Source organism: Nicotiana tomentosiformis, chromosome 3 (genome assembly GCF_000390325.3).
Source record: "Nicotiana tomentosiformis chromosome 3, ASM39032v3, whole genome shotgun sequence".
In the NCBI taxonomy this organism is placed as follows: Eukaryota; Viridiplantae; Streptophyta; class Magnoliopsida; order Solanales; family Solanaceae; genus Nicotiana; species Nicotiana tomentosiformis.
The window spans coordinates 56,641,483-56,652,117 of NC_090814.1; the positions used below are offsets into that span (position 1 = coordinate 56,641,483).

At 34.9% G+C, this 10,635-nt stretch overlaps 1 long non-coding RNA gene across 2 annotated transcripts; it reads right to left on the reverse strand.

Annotated features, from left to right (window-relative positions):
• Positions 1-926: 926 nt before the first annotated feature.
• LOC117275241 (uncharacterized) lies at positions 927-8,693 on the reverse strand. Of its 2 annotated transcripts, none has more exons than XR_004505402.2 (4): positions 8,057-8,693; positions 3,121-3,323; positions 2,652-2,888; positions 927-1,391 (listed from the first exon to the last, which is right to left on the reverse strand). It is a non-coding gene; the product is annotated as an uncharacterized lncRNA (long non-coding RNA). The 2 variants fall into 2 exon arrangements; XR_011414731.1 differs by having other exon boundaries at positions 3,121-3,287; positions 8,057-8,692.
• Positions 8,694-10,635: the final 1,942 nt, after the last annotated feature.

Consider the following 10,635-nt stretch of genomic DNA (forward strand, 5'->3'; position numbering starts at 1 on the left):
GGTAGATTCTAGGGGGTGCCTAATATATTTCCCTTAGATGAACAAGAACCCTTACCCAAATCTCACTGGTTAGCAGACTAATAGGATAATGAAATAACAACTGAAAAGGTACCCTAGAATACCTTTAAATATTAGGTGGCGACTCTCTTTCATCAACCATGGGGAAACCAGTAGTTGAATCTTATTTTGACTTGTGAAAAATAGGGCGGAACAACATGTAAAAATAACGTAATACTAACTACACTAAACTAAAACTAAAACCTTGAATAGATAAAAAGTAAAAATCAAATCTAATAAAATAGTTAGTTTCTAAGTCCCAGGCAACGACGCCTAAAACTTGTTATTCCAAAAGGCACACGAAAGTATACGTGGTCGACAAGTAGTAAAGTGATAAGAAGAGTATCGTGCCCGCGAGGATTTGTGATTAACTATCAACTAAATTAAACTCAACAATTAATCTATTCAAGCGATTTTCTATGTAATTATTTAACTAAAGCTAATCTAGAGTAGTAAACTAAGAAATTAAAAGAAACAAGTTGGCAATATTAGATACGAATTTATTGGGAGACAATATTCTCGAGCAATAGGTTAGTTAACAATCCCATTGAGCCTTCCACTTAAATTGTCTAATTAATTTATCTGATTTATTTATTGACAGGGTTAATATTACTTGTAGTATTCTCCCGAAGTACTACTCGCCTATTTAAGCTAACATAACGCCTATATTCCTATGGAATTAGGATTAACAAGAACGCGTTAATAATTTTTGTATAGTAACCAAGCAAGGTGATTGGGTATGTCCCTATTCTAACCGCAAATTTGTTCCCCGATGCAAGGTTCAAGATCTTGCTCTCTCCCAAGTTCAATCCTAGATTCATAGATAATATTTAATTGGTGATCAAGCATTCAAATAAGTAAGCGCAAGATTGAATAAATAAACCAATATGATAAAATAATAAGAACAATTCAACATTCAAACTATAACGTTCATGTATCACCCACAACTCTAGAGCTAATGAATTATAAGGTTAAAGAAATAGAAGAGAAGAAAAACTAGTGAAAAGCATGTTCCAATGTGTCCTCAATGTGAATTATCCTTCAAAGTGGCGCTGTCCCATCAAAAAATAGGTTTAGAACCCTTTTTATACAAGGTACGGGCATCTAGGACCCAAAAGATATTCTCCAAGTCGCAATAGGATAATTCCCGAGATTGGGTGCCCTGGGCAGTGCATCGTGCTAGGCTAGGCGCTGAAAATTTTGGTCTTCTGTTCTAGCACCACAGGTAGCGCGTCGCGCTACCCTGGACGCTAGAATTCGGCACTTGTCCATTTTCTTCTTTTCTTTTAGCTCCAACTCATGCACATTCAATCCAATTCACTCTCAATTCATTCCTACACATATTAACACCAAATATTAGCTTAACTCATTGCAATTACATATTAGAACCAACAAGAATAGAGCAAACTGTGAGGCGATTCTTATACAAAAATATATACTTTTGGCCAAACATCATAAACACAAGTACATGTGTCAATGAAAGCCATTCAATTAATGTTACAGTAATGGTATCAAGCAGACATTGTTATAGAGTTCAAAGTCATAGGGCAACCAGAGTTGAATATTCTGACCAAGAAACAAAATGGACAGGTCCAGTGATAGCCATACTAAAAAGTTTACTACATGATCTCAAACCTCAGTGTAGACACATATGAATCACCAAATGTACATCAAGTAGACATATCAAATATAAGACAAGAGTTGCAAGGAAAAACCATTCATTAAGCCAAGATAAGGCTACACAACTTCATATGCATGAAGGTCAAGTTAATCCTATTATTAAAGATATGCAATCTTAACAAGACATCCGGAAGAGTTCAAGAACACGATTTAACTAATTTAGATAATGTGATAGTGTTCATATGATTATTAGTTCAGCTGATAGAGGTGGATCACACATAAAATCAACATAAGGTTTCAACTTAACTAATCATAAAGACTTAATCGGATTTAAGAGTAACAACAATACAGACAGACTTTCACGCAGCTAGGTCATAAGAGATGGAATTCATGCTCAACACAGATTTGATAACAACCAAGACAACATGATTCATCAGAAGAATCACTAACCTAGTAGTAGAATGACATGCAAAAGCAGAACATAACAAGGATAGTCACTGATTCATATCATAAACAGTGGGAATTAATAGGGAAAACACAATAGATACCAGAAATACACAATTATTTCAAAGATAGAAAGATGGTCAGTGTACTGACATTCTGTAGGGCAGCAAACCAAGTATATATCGATTCTTAGCCGTTTGGAATCACAAACTCAGAACAATCCACTCACAGTAATTGAACTCGACCAAAAATGAAAGAGGTGAAAGAGAAAATTAGAGAAGAACTACTGAAACTTAAACTTAGTAGGAGAAACTTGAAGTCTCAATTCATTTAGTGTATGTGCCAATAGTGTTAGGTTTTGTATTGATATCTTGTTAGGTGAGAATATTTAAGGTCGTATTTATAGTGGCCTTCAGCCCTTGGTATACTGATAGATTCAAATAGTTAGTAGATGGTGACGATGGATGGATGATGATAGCAATAGAGGTAAAATCAGAGAGCAAAAGAGGGAAAAGAAGTGGAGATTTTACCTGGGCATGACGAAATGAGAAATTGATCTCTGATGTGTGAAAAGCCATCGGTCGAAGCCCTAATGTCCATAGGTCGCTGCGTTTGACCTCTGGACATCGAATAATAATGATGAAGCCGTAAATATTATCCATGCGTGCTCCGATTTGAAAGAATGTGTCACGACCCCAAAATTCTGCCTTAGGAATTGTAATGGCACCTAATCTCTAAGATTAGGTAAGCCTAATACATGAAGAGATCTAACAAAAATAACCAACACAACTCTATAAAAATTGAACTGATAAATAAAATTACGTAATTAAAACTGAACAATAGTTATACAAATCCCCAGAACCGGTAGTACAGAGTCATAACCTCTACTAAAATAGACTAGAATCTCTAAATACAATACTGCTTTGAAATGAAAATATGCAGTAGTAAAGATAATATCAGGAGGCTACTTTGAGGCTTGCGAGCGTCAAGTTGGTTTACCTTGAAGTCTCCAGCCGCGCAGACATAACTCTCAAAATCAACACGATCCATAATACTTGGATCTGCACAAAATGTGTAGAACCATAGCACGAGTACACCGCTTTGATACCCAATAAGTATCAAGACTAACCTCGGTGTAGTAGTGACGAGGTAAGTCGAGACACTCACTAGATACAAAACGTGTGCAAGATATTAACATAAAGCTAGCAATGAAAAGAACATCAATGTAAGGCTAACGGCGGAAAGATTATTAATAAAAAATCAACAATGGAATAATAGAAACACAAATGACAACAAGAAGTAAATGGGTAACAAAGCAGCAAAATAATCAGAACATCGATAAGATATGAATAGAACCAATTAAGGAACAAATGACAATTAAAGTAATCAAATCGATCCCAACGCATGACTTACAACAAGAATTCCTCCGAGGTACCACACCTCAAAATCATAAATCATAAGCCACAATCCCAAATCTTACACACATGGCACATCGTTCCCACGTTATCAATCACCTTCGCACAGAAAAGTCCACGTGCTACCATGTACATTGTATCGGTGTCAATTGCCAAATAAAAATGTTTGAAAGATTTATTTAAATAAAATAAGGCAAACTAACAATTTCGAATAAAGTAAGGCGTCAAATGAGATAAAGAGTTTATTTTAAAAGTCAAATAAAGTACAATTTATACAAAGTAGAGTATCAAATGCGAAAATAAGTTTAGTTTAGAAATCAATTAAGGTAAATAAATTAAAACATCATTTAAATTAACGAATTAAATGTAGAATTATTTAAAATAAAATGTGATAATAATTTAAATATAGTAAATCACCCAGTGTGATGGCAAGTTTTATTTTGAGAGTCACATATAGTAAAGCATTTTATCAATCAATCAATTCACCAAGTAGCAACGGAGGCACATATTAGCATATTAAAGCAACACAACAAATCACGTAGAATGCATGACTTACCCAAGAAATAACAATCGTTCCAACACAAGAGTAACAACAAATAACCAAGTACAATCAAAATTACGAATGGAATAAGGTGAGAAAACAAAACAATAACTGTTCAGATTAACAAGCCTTTCCAACATATAATGTACAACAAGAATCACACCGAGGTACCATACCTCATATTTATATTTCACAAGTCACAATCACAATCTTCCTTATATCGCCTCGTGAGCCTTGCATTTATTTTTAAAAATATTTTTCCTGAAATAGCCAGACGCGCTTTAGCCCCCTTATCTCAGCGCGTGGCTTTAAGTAATTCCATTACTAGAAACACGCGTATCAATCCCACCTTATGTTGCCACATGCACATCAACCCCTATCCTTATACCGCCGCATGCGCATCAATATCACATCATAATAATCAACAATACTAATGTTACCACAACATATAGCCCATAGTGCAACCACAATTTGTATAAGAATCTCAAAAATAACAAAATGAATGAGAGAAAACTCAACAAAGGAACCCAATAATCAATAACTTCAACCACAATATGTTAATAGCTTTCATAACTACAACTTCAATAACCCAACAATGAAGGTATTACCCTGAAATGACAATTTTCGATTCAAGTACATAACATAAGCTTAACAATGAAAAGATAGCATGAAATGACAACTATAACTAAATGTATGAGAATGACTCAATAATAGAAAGAATGGCATGTAACAATAACTACTAACAAATGCATATAAGAAAAACTAGACAATGGAAACTAGGACCTGTATTAACAACTTCAATTAAAGCAAGTAAGAATAAACTTGACAATAAAATATAGGACAAATAATAAAAACTTTAATTAAATGCTTACAAGTAACCTAAGAGTCCAAATCGGTCAATTGTTCACACATAAGCTTGTGTACACACTCGTTATCTCATTTACATGCCTTCCACATAATTGAAATAGTACAATTAAACCCAATCCTAAGAGATAGTTCCCCCATACAATGTTAGGAAACATACTTACCTTAAATTATCTAAATCTATAATCTAAGAAGTCCTTGCCATGTGAAACAACCTCCAAACGAGTCGAATCTAGCCAAAATAATTTAAAATCATAAATAAAAGCTATAGGAAATAATTCCGAATAATGAAGCTTCGATGGTAATGAAAACCAAAAAGTACACCCAAAACGTTAAGCCCGGGCCTGTACCTCGGAATCCTACAAAACTCAAATATTTTGATTATCCATTCTGATACGAGTCCAACCATACCAAAATCATTCAATTTTAAACTCAAATCAGCCTTCAAACCATCAATTTATGTTTTAGAAAGTTTTTACTAAAATCCCCAATTTTAAATCATTAATCAAACACCAAAATCGATGTTGGAATTGTGTAATAATAACAAATTCGAGTCAAAAATACTTATCCCCCTTCAAAATCGCAAAAAACCGTGCTTCAAAACATTGTGAGAAAAAGTAACTAAATTCCGAAACAAGAAAAACAAATAAAGCAACTGTCCAGCTCAAATCGGGTCTTCGATGACCCCGAAACTCACATTTGATAAGACCAACATGATTCATGCGATATTACACATAAGATAGCCTCTTGAATTACCCAATTTGGCCTTAAAATGAGAGAGATATGATGTTTTGAAGATTTTAAAATAAATCTGAAAATTTTAGACATAAATTACATTTTTGTAATTACTTCCACCAGAAAAAAAACCAGCAATAAGAACATTTTCATTTTAGCACCCCAAAATTCATTCGGAACCTCCCGGACACAAACCATATATACATTTCAATCATAAAATATGTTACGAACCTACTCGCACACTCAGAACACCAAAAGAGGTCATCTTGACCCGATATTCGACCATGGTAAAACTTCAAATCGTTAACTTAACTAGTTTCTCAACCAATGATCCAAAATACACCTGAGCCCCTCGGAACACCATTCAATCATACCAAAAAGTATAAATATATTATTCAAACTTATCCAAAGCCTCAAAACACCCACGGGAATATCACAACAAAGAATCGAGACTCAAACCGAATAGAAGTTTTCTTAAGTTGTTAAATCTTCATTCTTTCAAAAGAGTGTTTGAATAACTCTTAAACACTTCGGATTAATATCAAACTTTTAACAAAAGTTCAATTCAACTATATAGACCTATCCAAAGTCTCGGAACACCAATTGGAGTCCAATAACATCAAATTCAACTCTTGGTCATACTTATGAACTCCTAAGTTCTTCAAATTTCCAACTTTCGACAAAGTGTCAAATTCTTCTATGAACCTCTGAAACAAAATTCGAACATACGTAAAAGTCCAAAATCATCATACGAACCTATTAGAACAATCAAAACCTGATTCCGAGGTACCCAAAAGTCAAACCTTGATAAACTCTTCTAACTTAAAGCTTCTAAAACGAGAATCATTATTCCAAATCAATCCTGAACCGCTCAAAACCAAAACCAATCATACACAAAAGTTATAATACATAATATAAAGCCACTCAAAGTCTCAAATCACCGAATAGAATACAAAATCTCAAAATAATAGGTCGGGTTGTTACAGAACGGAGCAAAGACAGATAAAATCCCAAGTCACTCTTTTAGGTCTAGGATTCAGATTTGGGATTTTGAATCATAACGATGAAATAGGAAACGTTCAGGTGGGATTCCCGGTGTAGCGGGGGCAAAGGAGATGATTCGAGTGACCTTGCATAAATTTGTTCAAGATTTTGGAGATTAATGGGGGCTAACGATATGATAGAATAGAGAAGAAAGGGGGAAATTGGGTGGCCGGTCTAGATGAAAATGAGTAGGGTTTGGGATGGTCTCTGAGGTTTAAAATGCGAGAGAGAATATCGGTCGTTGGATCATTTGATCAATGACCCTGATATTTCAGGAGATGAGAATTACTAAATTAATTTTTAAGGGAAACTTTGTGGTCGTTGTATCTCTATAATCCAAAGGTAGAGATAGGGTCTCGCAAGGATTTAAAAGTTAAGGGAATATAGATGGATTAATATGGACCGTTGATGATCGAGGCCAACTGTCCAGATGTGTTGTGTTTCTTTTGTGAGTATGGGAGAAATGCGACGTGGCACGTTGCTATTGGTTGTGATGTAATGGCACATATTACCAACATATGACAGGGGGTGGATCTGGACCAGGTTGGAGGCGATTGGGCCTATGTATTTGGGCCAAAACAGCTGAAATAAATTTTAAAACATAGTCACATTGAGTTTTATTGGTTAATTGTAATTGTAGCATTTTGAGCTTTTAACCCGCTTTAAAATCGACTTAACTATGCTTAATTAATCACAATTAAATACAATTAAATATAATCATCAAATATATTAATAATTACTATAATTAATTAGTTATTAAAATTAATATTTTATTTATTGAATTGTAACGCTAATTTTGGCTAATTAGAGTAAATGAGATGATATAATTATAAATTAAAGCCTAATTCATCAAATTAATTCTAAAACTTATGCATTAAAATATAGAGGTTATTTTAATAGTTCAAAATAATAAGATTACGATAATTTATAACTTTCAATATCAAATTGCTATTACATCAATAATATTAATTATTATTACATATTATATTTTAGAAAAATAAGTATTATTGATAAAAAAATATTTTATCATATTTATTTCTAATTAATAAGCATAACGAATTTAGTTTTAAAAGGGAGGGTCAAAATTGGTCGTCAACACAAGGCTTTCTTGTTCTTTCTGCAGTTGAGCTAACAAAAATGGGGGTAGTTGAACAAAATGTTTGGTGGAAATGACTACCGAAAATGGTGTCCCATGTTTAGCAAGCCTATTGGCGACAAAATTTTGCTTCCTATATGTCTATTCTATGAGCGGCCTACCTAGCTAGTTGATCAAGTACCTGCATTTATGGAGAAAAAATGAGTAGTGGAGATTATGGTTTAAGAGCATGAATATCACCTCAGTTGCATCCACATTTATTCCTAATGGCGTTAATTATGATGAAGGGTGATTTGGAGACCTTCAAGTAAAGCAGAAAGCTCCATGTAGGTGTGATTCCTTGTTGGGAATGTACCTGTAAAACCTAATATCTATTTGCCCCTTTAATCCCTAAAGACTCCCCCTAGACCATTCCGTGAGGAATTTTCTTTTGAGGCTTCGTTAGTATTTAGTTTGATGAATCTATATGGGGGGTGCAATTTGACAAATAGGGCATAAGGGGTTGAGGTCTTTGTGTAATTTCTAGCAAGGTAGTAATATTCAGAAGCTTTGTTAAATATATCGAGAGGGTGAAGAGTGCAAGTTGGGTATATTTATTTTTGGTTGTCCATATGTGCCAAAGGCAGAAAAGAGGAGAGTGGTAGATGGTATCAGACAAGGTATTATTTTGTTATTGTGTATTAAGGTATAGATAAATTGTAGGGGATCAATTATGAAACATCCCATGCTTTGGATGACATTTAGTATATCAAGAGTCACCCATTTGTGGTGAGCGTTGGCGCAAAAGAAGAAAAGGTGGTCTATAGTTTCCTCATATTGCTGGCACGTGAGCATAGCAGTGACATATTAATGTTGAGCTTGTAGAGGTAAATTGTAGTTGGTAAGCGTTAGTGATCCCAAAGCCTTAGAAAATGCTTAATTCTAGGTGGTATGAGTGAGCACCATAACCAAGTAAAGCTTGCAGGAGAATGGGAGTCATGTAACTTGTGGTAGAGAGAATTTATCGTAAAAGTGCCGTTGTGAAACCCCAAATGATGTGGTTACAGGATATAGTGTTGGTAATATGTGGTAGGTAGAAGGTAGTTAATCGTTGTACCACCAGGGTTTGTAGTTCAAATGAGAGTTGGTTAAGAATGGTGAAGTTGTTATTAATGTGGGAAGCTAGAGTGGATTTGAATTCTATTTGGGGAGGGGGGGGCTTCGATTAAGCTTCTTATGGTAATATTTGGTGCCATCCAAGGATTCGTCCAAAATGTAACATGGTGTCCACTGGTCACATGCCAAACAAGCCCTTTTCTAGTAGTGTTTCCACCCTTTTAATACAGATGTCCAAGTTTTTGAGGAATACTATGGGCTGGATATGTGCGCATATTTCAAAATCAGTATAGAAGCCCATAGTGATTTAGATGAATGGAAAAGGCGTGAGGAGAATCCCAAAACTATGGCATTATTTTAATGGTAGACTTTGGATTCCCAAACCTCCTATATATATTTTTGGTTGTAGAATGGTGTCCCATTTAATAAGGTATAATTTTCTTTTTTATTTGTTGTTTTCCAAAGGAAATTACGCTGAAACTTGTCCATATGATGAATGACCTCTTTAGGACAGTGATGAATTGCATACGTGATTAGGGAGAGTATTGAGAAAAGGCTTTATGATAGTTGTTCTACCTGCCATTGTAAGCTTACCAGTCTTTTAGCCTGCTAGCCTTTTTCTAAAATTATAAATGAGGAATTGAAAATCGAATATGGTTGGTCTCTTGTGGAAAATCCGGATCTCTAGATACTTATCAAAAGTAGTTCCCTCGGAAGAAATATCATGCCCCAAACCGGAGGGCCACGGCGGGCACTCGGGCCTACCTCACCGAGCACCAACATAACATGCATTCATAACCATGTTATCATGCGTAAATAGGCCAAAACGATGCCATGGGATAAGCTGATTAAAACATGAAAGAAAACTCAACAAAGAACGACCCAAAATAATATATAAGATCATATACATGAAACATACGAGCCTACAAGGCATCCATAACCATCAATACACATAACATCTTTCTACAAGCCTTTAGAGAATACATAAAAACCACAAGGTCGGGACAAGACCCTGACATACCCAACTATGTATATACATACAACCACTATACCTATCAACTCACTAAACAGCTCCGGAAGAAGGGAGTATGACAACCTTCAGTTGAGTCAAGTCACCTACTGCAAGGTATCATCTGAATCTCTATTTGTACCTCCGGGCATGAAACACAGAGCCCCAATAAGGGGTCGTCGGTACAAAAGATGTACTAAATATGTAAGGCACGTAACACATATAAATAAAATATGAAATTTGAAGAAAGAGTACTGAAGTCAACCTAAAACTCATAATGAGCCTTTGAGGGCATACACTGTCACAATCATGAATATATATGTCACGACCCAAAACCCGTGATAGGTCATGATGGCACCTAACGCCACCAATAGGCAAGCCCACAAGTGAACCTACAATTTAGTTATCCCATTTTTAACTTTTAAAACAAAAGTTTTCTTTCTTAAAAGAACGAAGTAAGTAAGATCTCATGCAACCGTACATACTTTTTTCTCAATAAAATGCTAGCGTGAGAAATACATCAACTGTAGTGACAATAATGATAAGTACAACAGTACATGAATTCTAAAAGCCACCAAATCTCGGTGCCACAAGTGCATGAGTAATCTAGAGAATATACAAACTAATACAAGTAGTGTTTGAAAGGTAATAGACAGAAATAATAAACAAGGTAGAGGCAGACTCCAGTGCTGCAGATCGAAACGAGGCAAGCATC